This window comes from Balaenoptera musculus, chromosome 15 (assembly GCF_009873245.2).
Source record: "Balaenoptera musculus isolate JJ_BM4_2016_0621 chromosome 15, mBalMus1.pri.v3, whole genome shotgun sequence".
NCBI classification, from domain to species: Eukaryota; Metazoa; Chordata; class Mammalia; order Artiodactyla; family Balaenopteridae; genus Balaenoptera; species Balaenoptera musculus.
Genome location: NC_045799.1, coordinates 52,173,250 through 52,190,915, shown reverse-complemented (window position 1 = coordinate 52,190,915; position 17,666 = coordinate 52,173,250). Strand labels below are relative to the sequence as shown.

General features: G+C 46.9%; 1 protein-coding gene across 3 annotated transcripts in view; it reads right to left on the bottom strand.

The window, feature by feature from the left end:
* The window catches only part of NAA60 (N-alpha-acetyltransferase 60, NatF catalytic subunit), a 40,002-nt gene that overhangs the window by 15,883 nt on the left and 6,453 nt on the right, over positions 1-17,666 (bottom strand). For 2 of the 3 annotated variants that reach the window (XR_005016424.1, XM_036825367.1), the window contains exon 1: positions 9,123-9,273. The exons of the other annotated variant lie outside the window; for it this stretch is intronic. The gene's annotated coding sequence lies outside the window, so the exon portion shown is untranslated. Of the gene's footprint in view, positions 1-9,122; positions 9,274-17,666 lie in introns of those variants that run through there. 3 annotated transcript variants of the gene reach the window in all.

Here is a 17,666-nt window from a genome sequence, read left to right as displayed (position 1 = left end):
AACGGTCCTTTCTCCTTGCTGAGGCTAGGCCACCCTCCACTTGTGCTCTGGACTCTGTGCTCCCCACGTGCTCCCAGATCCTGCAGGGATGCTGGAGTCACCATGCCCAGGGTCAATCCCAGCTCTGCTGTCCACTGGGACATCTCTGTCCTGCTGCATGCTTCAGCTCTCCTATCCGTCGCTGGGAAGATAAATGAGGTGGCCACTAAGGGGCACCCCAATCCCTGGCCCAGCTCCACATCTCCTCCCTCCCTGGCCCAAGCACCACCTTCTCCAACCTTTTCAATCTTCTCTTTTGCACAAATACCCTCCAGTGCACACCGCGCACTCTCTCCTGGACAAGCCTCCCGCCACCTTCTCTCCCTTCAATGGAACTGCCTGCACTGCCACATTTGCTGCCACCTTCTTGCTTTACTCCTGCCCCAGCTCCCCTTTGGCCTGGCCTCTGCTCCAGCACATGGTGACAACGCACTAACAGTCTCCCCCACTGCAGCCCAGCAGCCTCCCTCAGGAGTCACCTCCCTAAACTCACTACAGCTCACATCTCCGTCAATCCCCTTCCTGAGCCCTCAGTTCCCTGCACCCTGTGACAAAGCACCGCCCTGGTCTGTCCCCAGCACTCCAGGTTTCTTCTCAAGCGAAGCACAAGGAAGATTAGCACACACTCGTCCATAGCACAAGAATAAAAGACCGCTGGGCCCTCGGGAGTGTGAAATTCTGCAGGCGCCAGGCCTACCGGCTTGAAAAATCCAACAGCCATGGACTCCAAGCTCTTGCTTTCAGGATGGATGATGCAGAAAAGGAGATATAAGCCAGTGATGGACACAGGGCACTGCCCTGAGCATCAGTAAAATGGGCTGAAGGGCTCAGAACGGCAAGTGAGGGAAACTGAGCGCTCGGCACAGCTGGTCTGTTCAAATGAGCAGCCGCCCGTGGTGGGACAAGCCGTCTCTAAAGCGGCCTGGGCTCCTTCCAAAGTCTTAGAGTAGGAGGAACATGAATAATTTACAGGCGACAAGAAACAAACACCCAGCACTCCAGTTCCAAAGAGCCTCCCTCGTACAACCCACCTCATCGTGCCCAGAGGGGAGCCCACGTATTCCTCACACACAATTTAAGACACATCCCTTCTGGCTTCCCTGGTGGCACAGTGGTTAAGAATCCGCCTGCCAATGCTGGGGACACGGGTTCGAGCCCTGGTCCCGGAAGATCCCACATGCCGCAGAGCAGCTAAGCCCGTGCGCCACAACTACTGAGCCTGCGCTCTAGAGCCCAGGAGCCACAACTACCGAGCCCATGTGCCACGACTACTGACGCCTGCGCGCCTAGACAAGAGAAGCCACCGCAATGACAAGCTGGCGCCGCAACGAAGAGTAGCCCATGCTCACCACAACGAGAGAAAGCCCGCGCGCAGCAACGAACACCCAACGCAGCTAAAAATAAATAAATAAATTTATTAAAAAAAAAAAAAAGACACATCCCTTCAAACATGAACTGATAACAGTGGAGGATTCCATTTGTGTGAAATTCTAAAACTGGCTAAAGGAACCGATGGCGACAGAAATGAGAATGTGGCTGGGGGGTCAGACGACGCTGAGAGGGGGCAAAAGGTGACCCACTGGGCTGGCGGTGACGTTCCACGTGTCCTTTGGGGTCACCAACTGTGTGCATCTGCACACTTCTCGATTTAAAAATAAGACAACAGGTGGTCCAGGAGCAGTCCCGGGGACAGCCCATTTTGGCTTTCTTTTGGGCCAAAGCTTCTATCACCTCCCTCCCATTCCACACTGAGAATCCATTCAGTCATTTGTTTACCAAAATTGTACTTAAAACCCAGGCCCTGCTCTAGGCACTGGGGTCACAGCAAAGAGCATCATTGGACATCTCTGATTATTGGGGGAGCTACTGAGCGGAGAAGGAAGGTGTGTGTTTTCCTGCACTATTACCTAAAAACTCTCAGAAACCCCTTCTTTTGCTTGAGGAGTTCTGAGGCAAACAGCACATCAATGAACAGGAAAAGTGCTGTCCACCAGGCTGGGCTGGGAGGGGTTAACACAACTGTGGGAAGGGATGCTCTCCTCCCTCGGCCACAGGAAAGGCGGGGAATCCATCCCCTTGCCTCAGTCAAGATGTTTTTCTTGGGCTTCCCTGGTGGCACAGTGGTTAAGAATCTGCCTGCCAATGCAGGGGACACGGGTTCGAGCCCTGGTCCGGGAAGACCCCACATGCCGCGGAGCAACTAAGCCCGCGCGCCACAACTACTGGGCCTGCGCTCTAGAGCCTGCGAGCCACAACTACTGAAGCCCGCGTGCCTAGAGCCTGTGCTCCTCAACAAGAGAAGCCACCGCAATGAGAAGCCTGCGCACCTCAATGAAGAGTAGTCCTGGCTCGCCGCAACTAGAGAAAGCCCGCATGCAGCAACGAAGGCGTAACACAGCCAAAAAAAAAAAACGATCATGTTTTTCTTGAGTATTTGTTCCGCCTCCTCGAATCAGAGTTCTGGGAGGCAAAATATTGAGGCCTGAAACGTCCTATGTGCATGGGACACAAAGAAACAAGAGGATCATTGATTCACAACATTTCTCAGAGGGCCTGTGAAGCAGGAGGCAGCAGAGTCCAGGGCTAAGCAAAGCTTCGAGGCCACCAGATCTGGGTTCAAATTCACTGTCCAGCTCCGCCTGCCATGTGCGGGCTATGAGCCGCAGGGAGGGCTATAAAGTGGGGATGGGAGTCCTCATAGGAAGCGTGCAAAACGCCTGCCAGGCAGTGAGATGTAAGCCCTCTGCAAAAGGTGGCCACGACTGCCAGGTGCCAAGTTCTCTGCCAGGGGCCGGCAAACTTGGGGACCCGCAGTTGGAACTCGGGCCATCACCAGATTCTCGAGGATGAGAAGGCAGAGATAAGGGCACTACGCAGCTCAGGGCACCCTGCGTTTCAGAGCTCTGCCCTTTAACTTTACACTATATCCCAAGATGAGACAGATCTTATTTTGTTTTAAATTTTATTTCACCATTTTGCTTTTCTACCTCATGTCCATGGTAAAATGACCAGATGCAGAGGGCATGTCCTCGGACCACTGTGCACGTATGCCACCTGCGATCCCCCCCCCCACTCCTTCCAGAGGCAGAATCCTGTGGTTGTTCTAAGGACCAGCATCCCAGCAGTCGATGGGCGGCCAAAGGACTGCTCGTCTTTTGTGGCCCCACTTGGTCAGAATTGGGGAACTACAGCCCGGGTTTGGGGACAGACAAGGACAAAGAGGGAAAACAGAGACAAGAATGTGACCTGGGAGAAAAAGGGCCACTGAACTGGGGGCCAGAGATGTGGAGCCAAGAGCAAACCCTGAGGTCCCCTCTCCTGAAAGCTTCGGGCACGTCTCCTCTTCCTGGAATGGAAACGAAGTGCAGGTGCGCCTCCGCCGCCCACCCGCACGTTCACACCCACGGACTCGGTCAGAGCGCGAAGCAGAGACAGCCGGGCCTGGGCTGGACGGGCCACCAGGACGGCTGGGCAAGAGGCGCCGCTGCCCCGTGGCTTTTCAATTGGGGATCTTGGTCAAGCTGGGACAGGGCTGCCCAGAATGCTGATTCCCAGTTCAGATCGAGGGAGTGGGTCAACCAGTTGGGTTTAAAAACAAAACAAACAACAAAAAAACCACCTGTAAATACTAGGTTGGGGCTGATGGTGGTAAGTGTATGTATTTAATGGTAGTAAAATGTACGTATTAAATACACATCCTTGGGACTTCCCTGGCGGTCCAGGGGTTAAAACTCTGCACTTACACTGCAGGGGGCACAGGTTCGATCCCTGGTCACAGAAGTTCCACATGCCGCAGGATGCAGCCAAAAATTAAATATACGTCCTTGACTGACACCCAAGACTGGACCCTACTGAGGGCTCTAACCCAACTGAGAGCGAGTGAGTTCTTCCACAGAAAACTTGGGCAGCTGCAGGCGCCCTCAGCACTGTCTGGGGCAGTGGGTGAAATGGACCGCTGGCTGCTCAGTTTGAAGGGGAAAAGCACAGCAAAGGGGGCATCGGGCTTCAGAAACCCTGCCTGCCCCTCACCGCTGCTCCTTCAGCGAACCAGCCCCACCACTGGCCTTTCGGCACTTTTCCCATCTCACTCTGCTGGGTTTTTTTTATGTTTGATTTTAATCTCTACTTCTCTGGATTTGCATTTAAGGTCCTTCAGAAGCCAACAGATATTAAATGTGAAAGTGGGTCAAATTCGGTATAAATTAACACTTGATCATGAGGTTAACTTTTATAATAAAAATTATTTTTAAAAGTAATTCAATCTCCTGTCAGCATTTGCCTCTGGAATTAAGGCAGACGTTGGTGTTCTACATCACTCGCTTCTGTATCATTTGAGCTTTTTTTTTTAAAACAATGAGCTTGGGTTGTTTTTATTAATCAGAAAAAAACAAGACTTGCAGGTGGTATGTGAAAATTATGAACACATCTTTTATATTAAAATAATCTGGGGGTTTTTTGCTATTTATTTATTTATTTATGGCTGTGTTGGGTCTTCGTTTCTGTGCGAGGGCTTTCTCTAGTTGCGGCAAGCGAGGGCCACTCCTCATCGCGGTGCGCGGGCCTCTCACTATTGCAGCCTCTCTTGTTGCGGAGCACAGGCTCCAGACGTGCAGGCTCTGTAACTGTGGCTCACGGGTCCAGTTGCTCCGCGGCATGTGGGATCTTCCCAGACCAGGGCTCGAACCCGTGTCCCCTGAATTGGCAGGCAGATTCTCAACCACTGCGCCACCAGGGAAGCCCTAAAATAATCTGTTTTAATTAGTAACAACTTGGGAATTTTACAGTGTCTCTTCGAAGTATAAGTAGAATGGTTACCCATTTTGCCCCCAAATAGACCCTCTTAGTGCCAACATTTAAGCCACATACCCTTGGAACAGCATGGCATTTATGCACTGATGCCAGAAATAAACATTCTAAACACAGACCCACATTTGTAATGAAGCAAAGAGGAGGTAGTTGTGGATAAGGATGCCAAATAGACTTGTGAAAATATTTTAAAGAGTTCCTGTGCAACTGTTAAAAAGAAAATTTAGTGGCCATATAAAAATCAATTTTTAAAACTATTCATAGGTTTCAGGACAGCCATTTAAAAAAAAAAAAGGTTTAAAAAGAATATTCCCCTTTTGTTAAATGCTGTTTAAAACTATGTTTTACTATGAACACATGTTCATGGTAAAATAGGAATCCATACACAATGTGAAGCAAAAACTTGAAATCCCCTCCTCACCCCAGTCCCAATAAAATGACGGTTAATAGTTTCTTGCGTTTCCTACAAGAAAATAAACTTTTTAAATAGGAGAGGGCTTGCCTGGTAAGAGGCCCAAGGGGTCTTCTGAGGTGGTGGTTGCCCTGGTACGCTCATGCCATGACCGCTGGTCAAGCAGTGTACTTTTCTGTGTGTATATTTCAACAAAAAAGTTAAAAATGGGAGGCCAGAGGAGAAGCAATACTGTAATTTGACAGTAAGAGTAGAAAGAGCAGCAAATATCTGACCAGCAAGACCTTCTGAATAGTTTACAACTAGAGTCAGGAGTCAACTTCTAAAAATAAAAAAAATTTTTTAAAAGTAGCAAACAGCTACTGAATGCTACAGAAACCATGGAAATATTGTTGTATTAACATTTTCCAGATAAAAATCATTTTCAGTAGATAAGGGACAATTACTCAAAGACTATTTTATAAAATGAAATTGCTTTCTTCTCAGTTATTTTTAAGATGGGCTCAAATTTCACTATTTTGCTGCCCAAATACTTTGCTGCCCTATTTCAGGAATGCAGGAAACAAAAAAGAGGAACACAATTTGCTTTTTAATAACAAGAATAGAACTGGGAAGAATTTCTTTTTTTAATGTGGTCTGTTAAAGATGACAAAATACTTTTCTTTGGTCTTCCTGTGGAAGCAAAGGGAACAAACATTTGTTCTGTGTCCCTTTCCACAATCAGCTCCTCTTTGCTTCTTTACAACTGTGCATCTTATTAGAACGTTTAGAATGTTTACTTCTGGTACCAGGGAACAAATGCCATGCTAGTCCAAGGGTATGGGGCTTAAACGTTGGCACTAAGAGTCTATGAATTGGAAGAGACATTTTAAAGTCTCTACGTTGTCACACTCACAGGTGGTTCTCGCCATCAATATTCAGAGTGTTGGACCCCTCCCTGCCATGTAGGCCCTGCCTGAGCAGGAAGTGGGCCTCAGGTGAGGAGATGGGGAGTCTGAGATGCCCACAGGACGGGACTAGGGACTGGCCCTCATGCACGGTTACTCCCCCTCCACCTGACCATCCAGGCTCGGTGTTGTGGGCACCTCGGGGTGACTGTCATGTGTCTGCCAGCCTCTGCAGTGGGGCATTCGATGGAGCACTGGTTCCACTGTTGACGTAGACCCCAAACTACTTCCTGCAGAAAGCCCTGGCTCCCTGCTCAGATCCCCTTCCCATCACTCCACAAGCACTGAGCAAACACCTTCAGGTTCAGAGTGGAACGTCAACCCTACTATGTATGTGCTCACTGGGTTTTCAAACACATAGGCCTCTCTTTAATCAGCAGTGTAAGATATCTGGGCTTCAGATAACCCTGACCTGGCCTGTCAGCCAGCCTCTATCAGAGGTCACCCTAAAAAGAATGATATTTAGGGAAGGCGGCCTGATCCTGGAGTTATCAAAGACACTTAGAAATAGTCATTGAATGAAATTCAACATTTGGACTTAGCCAGAATGAGACCCAGGAGTTCCAGCATCATTTCGCAAATCAGCATTTTACTTGAAAGCACTGCACATGGACAGAAGCAGGACCAGCTTCGACACAGAGTCTATATCCCAATCTAGCTTTCTGCAAACGAAGAACTGAGGTGGAAAAGCCATGAGGACTTTGTGGATCCCTTCCAGAAAGAGATGTCAGGGGAGGAGGTGTTGGCGGTTAAGATGTAGAGATGCAGGAGCCACCATTTAAGAGAAGACATGGCCTGACAAGCAGCCAGCCTTCTACTCAGGTAGGAGAGCTGTCACCAACAAGGAGCGACCTCTGGGCCATTTTAGCAGAGCAAAGATATGCACTGCCCAGCACTCAGAGCTCTGAGGATTCTTCTCTACACTGTGTTCCCTGTGGCTGCTGCCAGGTAAGGATGCTGTGTCCACCTGGTCTAAACACACCTCGGGCTGCCAGAAGACAAACTGCTGCTAACAGGTCCACTGAGGCTGGGATAGTCTGCGGGGCAGAGCACCTGGTGAGCAATGACAGCACCAACCTTCTTAGTTCTACTGGGTGTCTTTTATCTCTCCAATCTCCTAACATCCAGGAACTTTCTTCCATCCCAGGCAGAGGCCAAGTTGCCAAGCAACCTCAACAAGTTACATCTGAAGTCTGAGTGGGTGCGGTTAAAATAAACATGGTGATAAAGTCACTGTAAGTTACAACAGGAGAGGCTAAAGATAAGACACACACAGACCTTTTAAAAAAGTGTCTGTATTTTTTATTCTGGCTTGTGAACACCACACTATGCCTTGACTTTGTTACTTACAGGTTTTAACCATCTTTATAGAAACCCAGCATGTCTGCAAGCTCAGTGAGATGGAACTCCAGCAAACTGTGGCCCAAAGGAGAAGGAGCTCATGCACACTGCTTTCTCAAAGGGCCAGTTTGCACTTTAATTGTGATGTACAAAATCCTGGAGCAGGGGAGATGAAGACCTATGTGCACAGCCATGACTGACTTTGTCCATTTGTTAAATGACTGACGTTTATATTTCAGCCACCCTTGAGTTTCTTCTGGTCTGGAATCCCTTCTTCTCTAACTGAGCTTAAATCAATTCAGGGATTCTTGTAAGAGAGTATTTGTTTTGCTCCAGCCCCTTTTAATTCAATGTTGTTCAAGACTCCCCTTCTCCCCACCTCGCAATCCAGTACTACTGACCAAAGAACTTCTAAGGCTTATCTGTACATCACAAAGTACTACACGGAATGTGGTATTCCTATAGATGACCTGGAGTCACAGTGACTTTCCCGGTTCAGTCAGTTAAGCATTAACTAGAAGTTTTCTGCCTTCCATGCCCGGGTAAAATATCTGCAACCAGCAATGTTCTCTCCAGTTCTGACTCTCTGATTAACAACCACTCCAGGTACCACAGGGAACTACCCTGTGGGGCTGTTATCCTTTTCCTTCAGGACAAATGAGTAAGAAAATGGCATGGCTCAAGGATTTGGCAGAATGAAAACAGACCAATGAAGCAGGCAGTGTCCATGTTTATTGCAGAGTAACTCCTTTCCTCATCTCCAGGCCCTGGGCTCCGTCACCCGCTGGGCACACAGATCTTTGCTGTTAGCGGTCTAAGGAAGGCGCTCAGCCTCCCTGAAAATCTTCCCGGGGCACAGACCACAGAAGCTATAAATTCCCTCTATTCCTTGGTAAGTGCCCGATAGGGCAGAGGAGGTCAGAGGTGGTGTAGGGGTCTGCATGGCCAGTCTGTAAACTACCAAAAACGTAAGGAATTCAGTTATCTTAACCAAAATGTACAGCTGAAGGAGTAAGATGTGGAGACGACCAAGAAAGAGTCCCAGGCTTTCAGGAGTTCACGGGAGGGCAAACAAGTCGGCAAACAACTACAATCCGTGCAACAAGTACTAAAGCAGAGGTAGGGCCGGGCGAGGCAGCGGCGAATCGCTGAACTGTGAAGAGGGCAGGCCCTGCACCTCCCGTGAGACCTAGGGTGTAGTAAGGGGCAGGCTGCCCTGCGGTTCCAAATTTCCCCACCAACTCGTCCTGGGGCCTCGCACGGAGGCGTCCCAGGCAAAAGGGTCGGAATCGTGCTTCTCGGCACCCCTGGAGTCTGGGGTCGCGGCCCCCTCCTCACCCCGGGAAGCGTGAGCTCTGAGGCCGTCCCGAAACACCGCGGAAAGATCTGGGCTCCGGGTGGCGTGGGCCGCGCCCCCGGCCTCCCTCGAATGGACGGGCAGTTCCGCGCCCCGCCAGGGCCGCCTCGGTTCCCCTGCACCCCGGCAGTCCCACCAGCTGCGCTCCCCTGCCTCCCACGATCCCCGCCCCGGGCCGGGTTCGGCGCCCCACTGCAGGCCCGAGCCCGGGATACCTCACCTCGGGAGAGAGCCGGCGGCAGCGGACGGCGTTGTGGGGCTCAGTGCATCCTCGGTTCTCAGGGAGCCAGGAAGTGGGGCCGCGCGCAGCCCGCAACGAGTTATGTAACCGGTAGGGGCCGCAGCCTGGACGGAGGCGGCTGCCCAAGGCACTTCCGCCTCCCGCTCCGGGCCGGCGGCGCAGGCCCGAAGTCCATTGGCCACCGGCGCCCACGTGGGGCGCCACCTCTCGACGCCGACGCCGCCATCTTAGGAGCTGGCAGGCCGGGCGCGAAGCCGAACACAGGAGAGGCTGGGATGCCGGCGGTGGGGCTGGGGGCGCGCCTCCAGGGGGCGCGTCTGCTAGCGGCTGGAGAGGCTCTGAGAGCCAGCGGAAGGTCCGAGATCCTTCCGGACCCGGCCGAACTTTGAACTGCCCGAGCCTGGAGGGTGTGGACGCCGGGGGCGCGGTCCGGTTGGTAGCCGGCCGGCTCGGGTTTTTCGGGCGGGCACAGCTGAGCGTCCCCGCGCAGACCCGGAGGCTCACAGCCCTCCAGTTCCCGGCCAACACTTCCCTCGTTTGGGTTTGGGGCTTGAGCTTTTCCATCCCCAGCGGCTGGAGGGTTGTCAAGCCAGGGAAGCGTGATCGGAGGACCGACAGCGGCTGGTGGGCAGCGCCACCCCGCCCAGCGTCGGACGTCGGCCGGCAGCCAGAGTCCAGCTTCCGCAGACAGGCAGTTAAGGCTGTCGCCGTGTAAATGGGCGGGGGTCAGTTGCCCTCAAGTTGGAGGTTCTACATCACAAAACCTAACTTAAATTTTGTTGCTAAGGGACTCGTGTAGAGCAAACTCTGATGTTAACTTTAAAGGAGAGATTTATTCTTTGCCTTCAAATAACTTACAGTGATAACAGGGCCAAAGGATGGAATCGGAAGGCTAAAATGATCAACCCTAAAAGGATTTAGTTCACATCCAAATGAATAAACGTTATCACAGATTAAAACAGTCTAAAATCACACTATCAGGACTTCCCTGGTGGTCCAGTGGGTAAGACTCAGGGCTCCCAATGCAGGGGGCCTGGGTTTGATTTCTGGTCAGAAAACTAGATCCCCCATGCATGCGGCAACTAAGAAGTCCGCCAAAGAAGATCCGGCGCAGTCAAAACAAATAAATAATAAATAAATAAATATTTTAAAAATAATAAAATAAAATCACACTATCTCATAAATGTTGAATGCATATTCTTTAACATTTTGACAAAGAAAATATACCTAAAGAGATTAGAAGTTTTAAAGGCAATTGGTATAAATAGATCAAGAGTAGTGGAACAAGGGGATGTAAAACAACCAGGATATTCTATTGTCTACATAATATGATGTTAGTGACTGATGGAATCTTGGTTTGTGTAAAGCAACTTGTATTTCCTTTCTGTAACAGTTTCTGTAAGTTCCTATTTTTTTAAAGGCTGAAAAATCACGGGCAAATGAAAACATAATATCATTTACAACTCGGTAGAGTTACAGTTTTAAGTACTGCAAACATGCTATTGTAAGCAAAGATGCTGTGGTAAACGTGTTTGGGTCCACTCAGAGCATTTCAAGCGCTCTATACAATTATATTTAGTGTGTCACTATTATAATCAAACTTGAAAAAAAAAGCTTTAATATAAATGAAGATAGAACAAGCAACAGTGAGGCGGGTATAAAATGCATACTTTGAAGTCCTACATACTTTGTAGAGATGGGCTGCAAATTTAGCTTCAGTCTTTCCAGAATCCACTTTGAAGAGAACTGGTTGGGAGATCCAGCGAGTCAGTGTGTCAGAGGTGGCTAATTGTCCCCTAGTATCCACTGTCTTCCTCCTCCTCCTCTCCCTTCTTTTTATTTATTTTTGATTGTGTCGCGTCTCAGTTGCGGCATGTGGGGTCTTTCATTGCGGGCACGCAGGCTCTTCGCTGTGGCAGGCGGGCTTCTCTCGAGTTATGGCACACGGGTTTTTTTTTCTTCTCTCTCTCTCTCTCTAGTTGTGGCGCGTGGGCTCTGTAGTTTTCGGCACATGGGCTCTCTCGTTGAGGCCCACAAGCTCAGTAGTTGTGACGCAGGCTTAGTTGCCCTGTGGCATGTGGGATCTTAGCTCCCCAATCAGGGATTGAACCTGCGTTCCCTGCATTGGAAGACAGATCCTTTACCACTGGACCACCAGGGAAGTCCCATCTTCCTTCTTTTTAAAAAGCAACTGCTTTCTCATATCCTCTTGTAGTACAATAGAACAGCACCCCCTATAGCAGGTAATAGCTGTCAAGCTGAGCTTATACTTCTTACCCTCCCTTGCAGCAATGTGAGGCTATATGCCAAAGTTTTTACTGATGGACAAGAGCGGAAGTGATGTGGACAACTTAAGTTCTTAAGCATGTCCTTAAGAGGAAATTGCTTAAATATTAATAATTGGTGAAGCTAGGTGAAAGGTACATAGGTGTTTACTGCATTGTTCTTTCAAATACTCAGAAGGTTTGAAAATTTTAAATTAAAAGGATGAAGTTTTAAAAAAAGAAAATTGCTTGTTTTCCTCATCCTTTCTCTCGCCTTCCATCATGTTCCCATCCATGGAACATGGGGGCAGTGGTAAGCCCCTTCAATCACACAGGAAAGGCAAAACGCTTCCCAGGTCCTTGTTACTCAAAGTGTGGTCTTGTGGTCCAGCAGCATGAGCATCACCTGGGAGCTTGTTTAAAATGCAGAACCTCAAGCCTCACAAGACTGAATCAGAATTTGCATGAAGCACTCTGTAAGTGTAGCAGAGTTGACAACATTCTGTTGTTTCCAGGGTTCTACATAGAGCACTAATAAGATGAACTGTCAAAACTGAGAAGGGCATCTATATCCATTCAAACTTTAAAAGCACTTTCTAAAAAAAATGAGAAAATAATGGTAACTATTCCCCCAGGGTTTACTATGTGCTGGGCACTGTGTAAGCATCTTACATAGGATCTCATTTATCCTCAAGACAATGGTTTCAGTCAGGTACCATGTGTCACTACAAGGGATATTCCAGGTAGTTGTCCTCTTTAAAAAAATTCCACTCTATCCCATTGTGTGGGTGGTATTGACTCCACCCCAAAATGGTCCCTACTTTGGTCTAACCCGTTAAGTTCAACCCATTCTCCCTTGGCTCAGCGACTGGCTCAGATAACCCAGCAAGTGGGAATTGCTGACCACAGGAATTGGTTCAGGAAAGGTCTAATCAGCACTGAGCTCAATACTGATTGGTCCTCCAAGTCTTTGCCTTCCTGGTTTTCTCTATTTTTGATGTGTTTTGAGATATTTCTTCCACTTGATCTAAGAGACCACTGGCTTTATGATGACCATCCTCTCCTTCAATTTACCTACTGAATGTTAATTAATTAATTAATTAATTAGGCCACACCACACCATGCGGCATGCGGGATCTTAGTTCCCCAACCAGGGTTCGAACCCGTGCCCCCTGCAGTGGAAGCGTGGATTCTTAACCACTGGACTGCCAGGGAAGTCCCTACTGAATGTAAATTTAAAAACAAAACAAAACATGCTTTTCAGTTCCAGAAAGTTTTGCTATAATCGAATCTCCTCCAGTCATCATATTTGGGTAGAGCTGCCATCTGTCTCTTTCAGAAGTTCTATTTCCTCAAGAGCTGCCTATTCTGAGAGTTCTGCCAGCTCCTTCTCCCTCTGGCTGCCAAGTCTCTTCAAGTGTACTGTTATTTTTCTCTTGCCTACTCATGACTGTTTTTACCCTCTGGCCATGGGTCAAGCACAGAGATATCTGCAGGCACTACCAGTGGGGGGCGTCACCAGTCTCTACTTCTGCATTCGAGCCACGTTCCAAGCTGCCAAGAAGAGTGGTTCTCTGTGGAGCTCTTGAAGGGAAACCCTCAATTCCTGCCTCCTCAGCTGCAGAGCCCTTTCCCAGCTTCGGTGATAGGGAGGTAATCAGGCTCTGCTGGGTCAGGGAGAGCCGCAAGCTACCATCTCCATGGGCAGGCTCTGCCGTTCCAGAGCCCTGGCTGAACTACTCTAATTATGGAATACATGCTCACTGTAACAAATAGGAATTAACTTTCTCTGCCGTTCCACAAACTTCCAAGGCCAAGATCTCTCCAGAAATTAAGGCAAGATTAAGCATAGTAATTTTCATCTCTCTCTCTCTGGTGCACAGAGGAATAAGGTCGGGTACCGCTGTCTTCTGCCAACCCTAGGTGATCCCAGCCACCCAGGGCCCTACTCACTGCTCTATCATAGATGGACTGCGGTTGGGGAGGCGGGGAGAGCAGGGGCTGGGGATAAGGTTTCCCTCCCAACACCCGGACATTCAGGTTGTAAGCAGTATTGCCACTAAAAACCTTGGACAGAAACCTGCAATATTTCAGATTATTTCCTTAGCAAAAATTCCTAGAATGTTATTTTTTTATATATATAATATATATTCTTCTTAAAAAATATTTATTTATTTATTTGGTTGCGCCAGGTCTTAGTTGAGGCAGGCGGGCTCCTTAGTTGTAGCTCCAGGGCTCCTTAGTTGCGGCTGGCCAGCTCCTTAGTTGTAGCACGTGGACTCCTTAGTTGCGGCAGGCAGGCTCCTTAGTTGTGGCTCCACGGCTCCTTAGTTGTGGCTTGCCAGCTCCTTAGTTGCAGCATGTGAACTCTTAGTTGCGGCATGCATGTGGGATCTAGTTCCCTGACCAGGGATCGAACCCAGGCCTGCACTGGGAGGGCAGAGTCTTATCCACTGTACCACGAGGGAAGTCCCAAATGTTGGTTATTTTTAATTGATTTCATTTTCAATTTGAAAACATTTCATTTTCATTTGAAAACAAATGCCACACTGCCTCCTGTCTCATACATCCTCACCAACATGGGATATTATCATTCCTTACCTCTCTGCACTCTAAGGGGAAAAAAAAAATCTCATTATTTTAATGTGTACTTCTTAGTAAGTTTTATCACTTTTTTCTATTTTTATTAACCATTTACATTTCATCTTTATATGATTTTTACAGATGTATACAACATATTTTGGTTTTGGTTTAACTTGGGGGGATTTTATGACATAAACATTTTTTTAGAAGTACGCATGCCCTGGACTTCCCTGGTGGCGCAGTGGTTGGGACTCCGCCTGCCAACGCAGGGGACACGGGTTCAAGCCCTGGGCCGGGAAGATCCCATATGCCACGGAGCAACTGAGCCCGTGTGCCACAACTACTGAGCCTGCGTGCCACAACTACTGAAGCCTGCGCACCTAGAGCCCGTGCTCCACAACAAGAGAAGCCACCACAATGAGAAGCCCGCATACCACAAAGAAGAGTAGCCCCTGCTCACAACTAGAGAAAGCCTGCACACAGCAATGAAGAACCAACGCAGCCAAAAAATAAATAAGTAAATAAATAAATAAATTTTTTAAAAAAGAAAGAAGTATGCATGCCCATGGTAAAATTTTAAAAGCAGAACAAAAGGATATATGGTGAAAAGTAAGTTTCCTTCCCTCTGACTCTGAGTAACAGAGTTCTCCACTGTTACCAGCGTCTCTGCATGCTCTCAGAGACCTTATTTACACGGACAATATGATATTTTCATAAATAAAAAGCAAGTGTGAGTGAGATGAGGGCTGAGCTTGGGTACTGGATGCTTGTCCTCCCTTCTTCCTTCACTTAAGGTTAGCTGGGCACTATGCTGGGAGCTGTGGGTACCAGTAGTGACTGAGATGTGTTCTCTGCCTTTGAGAAGATATGTGATTACAAGACGGTTTGATGAGGGTTTCAACAGAAGCACTTACACAGAATAATGGAACTTTTTGAATGTAATCTGAGTGAACATGTAGTTTCTAAGTGTCTGCTATGTGCTACATACTGTGTTACAGTCCTTCCTCAATGTCCTCATTTACTCTCCCAATCACCCTGAAAAGTCAGTACTGTTGTCCCATTTTACAATGAAACACCCACCCAAGGCCTTTATAGCATGCAGAATGAAACTTCTCTCCCCAGGGGCACCATGAGGATGAAAGTCAAGAAACAAATTGGTTCTTCATTTAAAGACGTGATGTGTTCTCTTGGATCACAACCTTCCTGACACCCAGGAGGACAGCTGACTTACCAAAACCAGCCTTTCCAGGAAGACACCGAAAACATTTTTCCAGGATCCCAGAAACAGATCATGAACAAGCCACTTCATGGCAAGCCCTGTAGACAGTCAGCTTGTTGACTAGCATCTGCTTTGCCTGAGAGGACTCTGGACCTCCCTGGGAGCACTCCCAGGGGAGGAGAAAGGTTCCAGGAGACTGGCTGGAGGTGCAGTGGAGCAGTGGATTGTTCTGATTCATGGTTCTGATGGGTTCATTAATATTTACATGGATCATAAGAAATCTGTTGCATTTCTTTACACTAACAATGAAATATCAAAAAGGGAAAGTAAAAAAAAACCAAAAAACAACAACCCCTTTTGAAATTGCATAAAAAAATAAAATACTTAGGAACAAAACTGACCAAGGAGGTGAAAAACTTATATGCTGAGAAGTATAAAACACTGATAAAGGAAATTGAAGATTATTCAAAGAAGTGGAAAGACATCCCATGCTCTTGGATTACAAGAATTAATATTGTTAAAATGGCCACGTTACCCAAAGCAATCTACAGATTTAATGCGATCCCTATCAAATTACCCATGACATCTTTCACAGAACTAGAAAAAATAATCTTAAAATTTATATGGAACCATAAAAGACCCCAGACCTCAGACAATACAAAGCTACAGTAATCAAAACAGCCTGGTATTGGCACAAAAACAGACATATGGATCAATGAAACAGAATAGAGAGCCCAGAAATGAACCCACACACCTACAGTCAATTAATCTTCAACAAAGGAGGCAAGAATATACAATGGAGAAAAGACAGTCTCTTAAGCAAGTGGTGTTAGGAAAGCTGGACAGTCGCATGTAAATCAATGAAGTTAGAACACTCCCTCACACCATACACGAATATAAACTCAAAATGGTGTAAAGACTTAAATATAAGACTTGACACCATAAAACTCCTAGAAGAGAACATAGGCAAAACATTCTCTGACATAAATCATAGCAATGTTTTCTTAGGTCAGTCTCCCAAGGCAGTAGAAATAAAAGCAAAAATAAACAAATGGGATCTAATCAAACTTACAAGCTTTTGCGAAGCAATGGAATCCACAAACAAAATGAGAAGACAACCTATGAACTGGGAGAAAATATTTGCATACGATGTGACTGACAAGGGCTTAATTTAAAAAATATACAAACAGCTCATACAACTCAATAACAACAACAAAAAAAACCCAATCAAAAAATGGGCAGAAGACCTAAATAGACATTTCTCCAATGAAGACATACAGATGGCCAATAGGCACATGCAAAGATGCTCAACATCACTAATTACTAGAGAAATGCAAGGGAATTCCCTGGCAGTCCAGTAGTTAGGACTTGGCGCTTTCACTGCCGAGGCCCAGGTTCAATCCCTGGTCAGGGAACTAAGATCCCACAAGGGCAGCACGGCTGAAAAAAAGAAAGAGAGAGAGAGAGAGAAATGCAGATCAAAACTACAATGAGGTACCACCTCACACCAATCAGAATGGCCATCATTAAAAAATCTACAAATAACAAATGCTGGAGAGGGTGTGGAGAAAAGGGAACCCTTCTACACTGTTGGTGGGAAGGTAAATTGGTGCAGCCACTATGGAAAACAGTACAGAGGTTCCTTAAAAAACTAAAAATAGAGTTGCCATATGATCCAGCAATCCCACTACTGGGCATATATTACCCAAGGGGAAAGGGGTCGGGGAGGGATAAATTAGGAGTTTGGGATTAGCAGATATAAACTACTATATATAAAATAAACAACAAGGTCCTGTACTGTATACCAGAGGAAAATATATGCAATAGTCTGTAATAAACCATAATGGAAAAGAAAAAAAAATAAACAAAGTAGATCTACATGGGCAAATATAAAAAAAATCTCTCTAGATATACTTAAGTGTAAAGAAGCAAAGGCTATAACACATTTGTATTGTAAAATAAACAATGGGAAAAAATTTGCATGAATCAAAGCCAGTACAACTATGAACCAAATATTTTGCTTCCAGGGGGAGGGATAAATTGGGAGATTGGGATTGACATATACACATTACTATATATAAAATACATAACTAATAAGAACCTACTGTATAGCACAGGGAAGTCTACTCAGTACTCTGTAATGACCTATATAGGAACAGAATCTAAAAAAGAGCAGATATACGTATAACTGATTCACTTTGCTGTACAGCAGAAACTAACACAACATTGTAAACCAACTATACCCCAATACAAATTAATTTCAAAAAAATAAAATAAGTTTTGCAAGGCAAAAAAATAATTTGCTTCCAAAAAAATTCCCTTTGGGTGTAAAATGATTCAAGTGTATAAGCTGGATCACCAAGAATGATACTGATTGCTGCAATTAAAACCAAGACAGAAGTGGCCACTTAGCCTGGACTAAGAGGGTCAGGCCAGTATATTGGGAAGGTCTGATTC